We start from the raw sequence: 10,507 nt of genomic DNA, 5'->3' as shown, positions 1-10,507 counted from the left end.
TTCTTTATTTAAGATACCCACACAAATGAAACGTATGTGCATTGCAAACCAATTGGAATCATCTTACATATGCAATGAACATCCCAACACATGAACATTTACCTATCAATAGTACATAAGCAAAAATAAAATGACGAATGCACATACTTTTGTGAACATTCACCTATGGAGGCACCTTTCCACATGCTCGTGGTATAAGCTCAGAGTATGATGTTACAACCATACGCACGATAATGTGTAAACAGTACACTCACATGATAAACGAACAATATGATTGTGCATTTCAAAACATCTTGGGTCCACCTTGAATATGTGAGGAGCATGGTGCCACATGAACATAATGCTACTTCTTGAGCTTGAGTTGGTTTTTTCCTTGAAGAGGAAAGGGTGATGCAGCAAAGTAGAGATAAGCATTTCCCTTAGTGAGAACCAAGGTATCAATCCAGTAGGAGGTACAAGAAAATCTCCAATCTATGCACCTACACAAACAATCAAACACTTGCACCCAACACAATAAAGGGGTTGTCAATCCCTCTATGGTCACTTGCAAGGATGAGATATGATACAGATAGATATAAAACATTACTAAAACATAAAATATAGTAAACACAAATAAATTGCAGCAAGGTATTTTCGGGTTCTTGGTTTTGTAGATCTGAAAATATATGATGGAAAATAGACCCGGAGGCCATAGGGTTCACTAGAGGCTTCTCTCTTGAAAGAAAACTTATGGCGGGTAGACAAATTACTGTTGAGCAATTGATAGAAAAGCGCAAAGTTATGATGATATCTAAGGCAATGATCATGAATATAGGCATCACGTCCGTAACAAGTAGACCGACTCCTGCCTGCATCTACTACTATTACTCCACACATCGACCGCTATCCAGCATGCATCTAGAGTATTAAGTTCATAAGAACGGAGTAACGCCTTAAGCAAGATGGCATGATGTAGAGGGATAAACTCAAGCAATATGATATAAACCCCATCTTTTTATCCTTGATGGCAACAATTCAATACGTGCCTCGCTACCCCTACTATGTCACTGGCTGAGGACACCGCAAGATTGAACCCAAAACTAAGCACCTCTCCCGTTGCAAGAAAAACCAATCTAGTTGGCCAAACCAAACCGATAAATCGAAGAAAAATACAAAGATATCAAATCATGCATATAAGAATTCAGAAGAGACTCAAATAATATTCATAGATAATCTGATCATAAATCCAAAATTCATTGGATCTCAACAAACACACCACAAAAGAAGATTACATCGGATAGATCTCCCCGAACTTCGCGGAGAAAATGGTATTGAAGATCAAAGAGAGAGAAGAAGCCATCTAGCTACAAGCTATGGACCCGTAGGTCTCTGGTAAACTACTCACACATCATCGATAGGGCAATAGGGTTGATGTAGAAGCCCTCCGTGATCGAATCCCCCTCGGGCAGATCGCCGGAAAAGGTCCCAAGATGGGATCTCACGAGAACAGAAGCTTGTGGCGGCGGAAAAGTATTTTGGTGGACGCTACTGGTGGTTTGGGAATATTTTAGGATTTATAGAGCTGGGATGGAGGTCGGTGGACTCCCGAGGAGCCCACTAGCCTGCCCCCCCCCTAGGGCGCGCCCTGAGGGCTTATGGTGCCCTTGGGACTCTTCTAACCCTCTCCCCAAGTCTTCTAGGTGTCTTATGGTCCAAGAAAAATCATCGCGAAATTTTTATTCCATTTGGACTCCGTTTGATATTCCTTTATGAAAAAGTCAAAAACAAGGAAAAAACAGCAACTGGCACTATGCACTAGGTTAATAGGTTAGTCCCAAAAAATGATATGAAATAGTATGGTAATGTATATAAAAGATCCAAGATAGATAATATAATAGCATGGAACAATAAAAAATTATAGATACGTTGGAGACGTATCAAGCATCCCCAAGCTTAATTCCTGCTCGTCCTCGAGTAGGTAAATGATAAAAATAGAATTTTTTATGTGGAATGCTACCTAACATATTTATTAATGCAATCTTCTTTATTGTGGCAAGAATATTCAGTTCCATAAGATTCAAAACAAAAGTTTAATATTGAAATACAAACAATAATACTTCAAGCATAATAATAAAGCAATTATGTCTTCTCAAAATAACATGGCCAAAGAAAGTTATCCTTACAAAATCATATAGTCTGGTTATGCTTCATCTTCATCACACAAATTATTTCATCATGCACAACCCCGATGACAAGCCAAGCGATTGTTTCATAATTTTAATGTTCTCAAAAAAATTCAACTTTCACGCAATACATGAGCGTGAGCCATGGATATAGCACTATAGGTGGAATAGAATATGGTGGTTGTAGAGAATAAAAAAGAAGGAGATAGTCTCACATCAACTAGGCAAGTTAATAGGCTATGGAGATGCCCATCAATCGATATCGATGCAAGTGAGTAGGGATTGCCATTCAACGAATGCACTAGAGCTATAAGTGTACGAAAGCTCAAAAGAAACTAAGTGGGTGTGTATCCAACTTGCTTGCTCACGAAGACCTAGGGCAATTTGAGGAAGCCCATTATTGGAATATACAATCCAAGTTCTATAACGAAAAATTCCCACTAGTTTATGAAAGTGATATCATAGGAGACTCTCTATCATGAAGATCATGGTGCTACTATGAAGCACAAGTGTGGAAAAAGGATAGTAGCATTGTCCCTTCTCTCTATTCTCTTTTTTTTATTTGGGCTCTTTGGCCTCTCTTTTTTATTTGGGCTTCTTTTGGCCTCTTTTATTTTTTTTTAAAGTCCAGAGACTCATCCCAACTTGTTAGGGAATCATAGCTTCCATCATCCTTTCCTCACATGGAACAATGCTCTAATAATGATGATCATCACACTTTTATTTACTTACAACTCAATACTAGAACAAAAATATGACTCTATGTGAATGCCGCATGCATATGAGAACCATATGACAATGATGGTGCGTGTCATGATAAACAGAACGGTTGAAGTTGCATGGCAATATAGCTCGGAATGGCTATGGAAATGTCATAATAGGTAGGTATGGTGGCTGTTTTGAGGATAGTATATGGTGGGTATAACGCACTGGCGAGAGTTGCGCGGTACTAGAGAGGCTAGCAATGGTGGAAGGGTGGAGTGCGTATAATCCATGGACTCAAACTTAGTCATAAAACTCACATACTTATTGCAAAAGTCTATTAGCCATCGAAACAAAGTACTACACGCATGCTCCTAGGGGGATAGATTGGTAGGAAAAGACCATCAAAATAAGCAAACAACACATAGAAAACAAAATTTGTCAAAAACAGAACAGTCTGTAGCAATTGATACGTCTCCAACGTATCTATAATTTTTGATTGTTCCATGCTATTATATTATCCATCTTGGATGTTTTATGGGCTTTACTATACACTTTTATATTATTTTTGGGACTAACCTATTGACCCAGAGCCCAGTGCCAGTTCCTGTTTTTTCCCTTGTTTCAATGTTTTGAAGAAAAGGAATATCAAACGGAGTCGAAACGGAATGAAACCTTCTAGAGAAGTTATTTTTGGAAGGAAAGCAACCCGGGAGACTTGGAGTCCACGTCAAGAAATAAACGAGGGAGGCACGAGGTAGGGGGCGCGCCCACCCCCCTAGGCGCGCCCTCCACCCTCATGGGCCCCTCGTGGCTCCCCTGACGTACTTCTTCCGCCTATATATATCCATATACCCTAAAAACTTCGGGGAACATAATAGATCAGGAGTTCCGCCGCCGCAAACCTCTGTAGCCACCAAAAACCTCTCGGGAGCCCGTTCCGGCACCCTGCCGGAGGGGGGAACCCTCACCGGTGGCCATCTTCATCATCCCGGCGCTCTCCATGACAAGGAGGGAGTAGTTCACCCTCGGGGCTGAGGGTATGTACTAGTAGCTATGTGTTTGATCTCTCTCTCTACCGTGTTCTTGATTTGGCACGGTATTGATGTATCGCGAGCTTTGCTATTATGGTTGGATCTTATGTTGCTTCTCCCCCTCTACTCTCTTGTAATGGATTGAGTTTTCCCTTTGAAGTAATCTTATCGGATTGAGTCTTTAATGATTTGAGAACACTTGATGTATGTCTTGCCGTGCGTATCTGTGGTGACAATGGGATATCACGTGATTCACTTGATGTATGTTTTGGTGATCAACTTGCGGGTTCCGCCCATGAACCTATGCATAGGGGTTGGCACACGTTTTCGTCTTGATTATCTGGTAGAAACTTTGGGGCACTCTTTGAGGTTCTATGTGTTGGTTGAATAGATGAATCTGAGATTGTGTGATGCATATCGTATAGTCATACCCACGGATACTTGAGGTGACATTGGAGTATCTAGGTGACATTAGGATTTTGGTTGATTTGTGTTTTAAGGTGTTATTCTAGTACGAACTCTAGGGCTGTTTGTGACATTTATAGGAATAGCCCAACGGATTGATTGGAAAGAATAACTTTGAGGTGGTTTCGTACCCTACCATAATCTCTTCGTTTGTTCTCCGCTATTAGTGACTTTGGAGTGACTCTTTGTTGCATGTTGAGGGATAGTTATATGATCCAATTATGTTATTATTGTTGAGAGAACTTGCACTAGTGAAAGTATGAAACCTAGGCCTTGTTTCCTAGCATTGCAATACCGTTTACGCTCACTTTTACCACTTGTTACCTTGCTGTTTTTATATTTTCAGATTACAAAAACCTATATCTACCATCCATATTGCACTTGTATCACCATCTCTTCGCTGAACTAGTGCACCTATACAATTTACCATTGTATTGGGTGTGTTGGGGACACAAGAGACTCTTTGTTATTTGGTTGCAGGTTGCTTGAGAGAGACCATCTTCATCCTACGCCTCCTACGGATTGATAAACCTTAGGTCATCCACTTGAGGGAAATTTGCTAGTGTCCTACAAACCTCTGCACTTGGAGGCCCAACAACGTCTACAAGAAGAAGGTTGCGTAGTAGACATCAGCAATATGGAAACTTCGTATACTTCTGTAACTCTAAAAATTCTTAAAAATTAGAAAAACTTGGGTAATTGGTACATCAATCTTTTGTAAAAAAAATAGATCAAAAGTACGCTTCTCTGAATTATGAAAATTCCAGCAATGAGCGCAAAAGTTTCTGTTCTTCAGCAAAATCAAATCAACTATCACCATAGACCATCCCAAAGGTCTTACTTGGCTCAAACACTAATTAAAACAACAAAACACAATTACTACATACGTAATAATGTGTATTCTCATAAAAAAAGTAAAAATATTGGGTTGTCTCCCAACAAGCGCTTTTCTTTAAAGCCTTTTAGCTAGGTGTTGATAATTTTAATGATGCTCACATGAAAGATAGCAATTGAAACACGAAGAGAGCATCATGTAGCATGTGAAAATAAAAGTTTAAGTCTAACATACTTCCTATGCATAGGCATTTTATAAGCAAACAAATTATCAAGACAAGCAAAAACTAGCATATGCAAGGAAGAAGAAAGAAACAATAACAATGTCAACATGACGAGAGGTAATTTAGTAACATGAAGATTTCTACAACCATATTTTCCTCTCTCATAATAATTACATGTAGGATCGTAATCAAATTCAAAAATATATCTATCACACAAAATATTCTCTTCATGATCCACATGCATGCAAAGTTGACACTCTTCCAAAATAGTGGGATTAACATAAAATAAATTCATTACTTCTTCAAGCCCACTTTTATCAAAAATTTCATAAGATTTATCAATCTTCAAAGTAGTGGGATCATTATTACCTAGAGTTGACACTCTTCCAAATCCACTTTAATTATTATAGCAAACATATTCATCATGAGGCTTAAATAAATTTTCAAGATCATAAGAAGCATTATCGCCCCAATCATGATCATTGCAATAAGTACCGGACATAGCAAAACTAGCATCCCCAAGCTCGGGGTTTTGCATATTATTAGCACAATTGATATTAATAGAATTTATAATAACATCATTGTAATCATGCTTTTGATTTAAGGAACCATCAAGTACGGGTGTAATAGCAATAATTTCATGTTTAACATAAGGAACCATAGCAAGTTCATCTCCATAAGCATAATTAATATTGGCATCATGGCCATAAAAATAGCAAGCATCATGTTCATCAAGGGAGGATATCTCAATCAAATCAACGAAATCATAATTATCTATAGATTCATGCATATCATTATTTTCTTCGAACAATAAATATAATGCAAACATAAGCATGGCGATGCATGACATGACAATGCGCGGTGCTAGGTGTGCCCTAACGCGGTAGGAGGTGATACCGACGAAGGGGGGAAACATCCGGGAAAGTATCCCCGGTGTTTCGCATTTTCAGACAGATGAACCGGAGGGGGGAAGTTGCGTGTTTGCTATGCTAGGGATGTGTGGCGGACGAACGGGCTGCGTGTCCGGAATTGTCTCGTCTGAGCAACTTTCATGTACAAAGTTTTTCCATCCGAGCTATGGTTTATTTTATATTAATTATTAAAGATTTAAATCATTTTTAGGATTAACAGAATTAATTAATTTAGGAAATACAATTATGACGTTAGCATGATGTCAGCGGTTAACTCTGACCATTGACCGATCAAACTGACCTGTGGGTCCCACATGTCATTGGCTGAAGACTAATTATTTGTTAACATTTAATTAGCAGGTTTAATTAGAGTTAATTAGTTAACTAAATAGTGTCAATTAAGTTAATTAATTAATTAATTAATTCTTTTAATTTAATTAATTATCTTATCTCCTTTTTTGTTTCCATTATTTAACAGGGGCGGTCCCCACGTGTCATTGACACACGGGGCGGGGCCCAGCCGCCAGTGGCTCCAGGGGCCTAACGGGGCAGGGCGCTAACAGGCGACGGGTGTGCGGGCGAGGGCTACCCCGGGCGCGGCCGTATAGGGAGCAAAAGAAGGACTTGCATATGGTGTTCATTGACTTGGAGAAGGCCTATGATAAGATACCACGGAATGTCATGTGGTGGGCCTTGGAGAAACACAAAGTCCCAGCAAAGTACATTACCCTCATCAAGGACATGTGCGATAATGTTGTGACAAGTGTTCGAACAAGTTATGTCGACACTGATGACTTTCCGATTAAGATAGGACTACATCAGGGGTCATTGGTGATGGATGAGGTCACAAGGGATATACAAGGAGATATCCCATGGTGTATGCTCTTTGCGGATGATGTGGTGCTAGTTGACGATAGTCGGATGGGGGTAAATGGGAAGTTAGAGTTATGAAGACAAACCTTGAAATCGAAAGGGTTTAGGCTTAGTAGAACTAAAACCGAGTACATGATGTGCGGTTTCAGTACTACTAGGTGTGAGGAGGAGGAGGTTAGTCTTGATGGCCAGGTGGTTCCCCAGAAGGACACCTTTCGGTATTTGGGGTCAATGCTGCAGGGGGGTGGGGGTATTGATGAAGATATGAACCATCGAATCAAAGCCGGATGGATGAAGTGGCGCCAAGCTTCTGGCATTCTCTGTGACAAGAGAATGCCACAAAAGCTAAAAGGCAAGTTCTACAGGATGGTGGTTCGACCCGCAATGTTGTATGGCGCTGAATGTTGGCCGACTAAAAGGCGACATGTTCAACAGTTAGGTGTGGCGGAGATGCGTATGTTGAGATGGATGTGTGGCCCCACGAGGAAGGATCGAGTCCGAAATGATGATATACGAGATAGAGTTGGGGTAGCACCAATTGAAGAGAAGTTTGTCCAACATCGTCTGAGATGGTTTGGGCATATTCAGCGCAGGCCTCCAGAAGCTCCAGTGCATAGCGGACGGCTAAAGCGTGCGGAAAATGCCAAGAGAGGGCAGGGTAGACCGAATTTGACATGGGAGAAGTCCGTTAATAGAGACCTGGAGGATTGGAGTATCACCACAGAGCTAGCTATGGACAGGGGTGCGTGGAAGCTTGCTATCCATGTGCCAGAGGCATGAGTTGGTTTCGAGATTTTATGGGTTTCACCTCTAGCCTACCCCAACTTGTTTGGGACTAAAGGCTTTGTTATTGTTGTTGTTGTTTTTTTATACAAAAAATATTCTAAATGTATACAAAATATATACAACTTTTATTGAAAAAGTAGAAATGTATTGAGAAAAAGGAAAAGAAAATAAAAAATGTGAAGGGGGAATAAAAGAAAAGGAAAAAGGAATATCGAGAAACCTGTAAAGAAAAAGACACACAGAAAGAAAAAAAACAATCGAAAACTTATAAAAACATAAAAAAGAACACATAGAAAGGATACAATAGAAAAAAAACATTGAGAACCAAAGACAACATATAAAACCGCAAAGAAAACACGTAGAAGAAAGAAAGGAAAGAAAAGAAAAAGAATGTGGTGAAAACCATCAAGAAAAACGTAAAAAGAAGATGATGAAAATGAGATCAGTCCGACCAATAGATGGAAAGAACGAAAAAAAACAAAACTCTACAGCGAGCGAGCAACTGAACAAGAAAAACCAAGAGAATAGGCTGGTCTAGAAAAATCAGCTACACAAAAACCTTGAGGCGAAATATATTACAGATTGTTACCCGCGACACATAGCCCTCGCGGGCGACGAGTTCCATCCATCGATAGCATGCAAAATGCTCAGACTTAGACCAGGCTTTTGTGGCATGACACGAGGCGCGAAAGCCAGACACGGCACATAGTAGGCCCAACCCAAGGTAAGATGGGCCGGGCCAACACGATAACATGTCTTAGGCCATGCCGAGCTGGGAAATTAAGCAAACGGACAGCAAGGCCCTATAAAAAATATAGCGGGCTTGCATGCGAAATCACTAATTAAAGAGTACTCGTTGCAAAGAACACTCCACTTTTCCAGGTCACGACAAGTGGCGCACATGCAGCGCACCACTTGTCGCAACCTGAAAGTTTTCCCTTTTTTCGTAGATCCGTTTATTTAAAACGTTTTATCTCTTAAACCGTGCGTCCAAATCTCGAACCGTTTTCATCATTGGATTCCTCGCGTCGAGATCTTCAAAATTAGATCCCATGTTGATAGGTTTTGACGAACTTTTTTGTTCACAAAAAAACAGAGCGAAAAAAACCGGGCGGAAAAACGAACCGGGAGCACGGTTTTTTTTCCTTTCCGAAAGAGGCACGCCCGTGCCTCTCGCGGAAGCAAAACCGTGCCTCTCGTGGAAGGGGAAAAACAGAAAACGCGTATTTTTTCTCCTTTCCGAGAGGCACGGCCGTGACTCTCGCGAAAGCACAACCGTGCCTCTCGCGGAAGCAAAACCGCGACTCTTGTGAAAGAAAAAAAAACAGAAAACGCGTTTTGTTTTTCCCTTTCCGAGAGGCACGGCCGTGACTCTCGCGAAAGCACAACCGTGCCTCTCGCGGAAGCAAAACCGTGACTCTCGCGAAAAAAAAACATAAAACGCGTTTTTTTGTTTCCGAAAAGCACGGCCATGACTCTCGCGAAAGGAAAACCGTGCCTCTCGCGGAAGCAAAACCGTGACTCTCGTGAAATAAAAAAAAAGAAAACTCATTTTTTTTCGTTTCCGAAAGGCACGGCCGTGACTCTCGCTAAAGCACAACCGTGCCTCTCCCGGAAGAAAAACCGTGAATTTCGCGAAAGGAAAAATAAAGAAAACGCGTTTTTTTTCACGTAATTTTTTTTTGAATTTTTGTTTGGCCGAAAAGCTAAGAAAGACCGGGGGGAAACCAAAACGTTGAAAAAACCGTTTAAAAAGCCGAAAACGTGTGCGGAAAAATAAAATAAAAACAAAATTCAGAGGGAGCGTCCAAAGCGCGACACATGGCGAATGGCTGAGAGCGCGCCAAGTGGCGCTGATCGTTGCGAGGCTCCCGAAGGACCGCCCATTAACTAGTTGCTCTCTTGGGCATGGCCAAGGCCCAGACAAAAAGGCCTGAAAAGAGAAGATGTTGCCCACATCACAAGCCACAGCCCACGCGGCCTGTCTCTTCATTATCCATGCTTACCACACATCCTTCTCTTTCTCTCCTTATAGTCACACAATCCAGTCATCTGGAGTGAAGCTACCTCACTACAGCAGCCTCGTCCACCTCATCACCGCGGGCTCCTCTGCTTCACAAACATCACCTACACGGCATTTGCCCCGCCGCCTCCTCCTTGTTGCTCTAGCCCAACCTCTCCCTCTCTCCACTCCTCTCGTGAGCCCAACGACCCTCTCTTTGCCGGTTTACGAAAAAAAGGACGTCCGGACCGGCCCACTGACAGCTACAGGACTGTGTTGGATAGCAAAACATGTTCGAATCACACGGTCCGAACGAATGCTAGCGGTTTGAGGGTCCATGAGATGCCCTAAGGAATATCATGTGCAGTGCTAAAAAAATGACAGGTTGCCATCGTATTCGGGCAAGGCATGTTTTTTTTTTTTGAGCAAATGGGGCCAAGGCAGGTGCACAACTACGTTGGGGCCAAACGAAGGCCTTGGCCTGCCCAGCCCAGCCGAAAATAGTGAAGAGTGA

This window comes from Triticum aestivum, chromosome 1D (genome assembly GCF_018294505.1).
Source record: "Triticum aestivum cultivar Chinese Spring chromosome 1D, IWGSC CS RefSeq v2.1, whole genome shotgun sequence".
Classification (NCBI taxonomy): domain Eukaryota; kingdom Viridiplantae; phylum Streptophyta; class Magnoliopsida; order Poales; family Poaceae; genus Triticum; species Triticum aestivum.
This window is presented reverse-complemented; position numbering follows the sequence as displayed.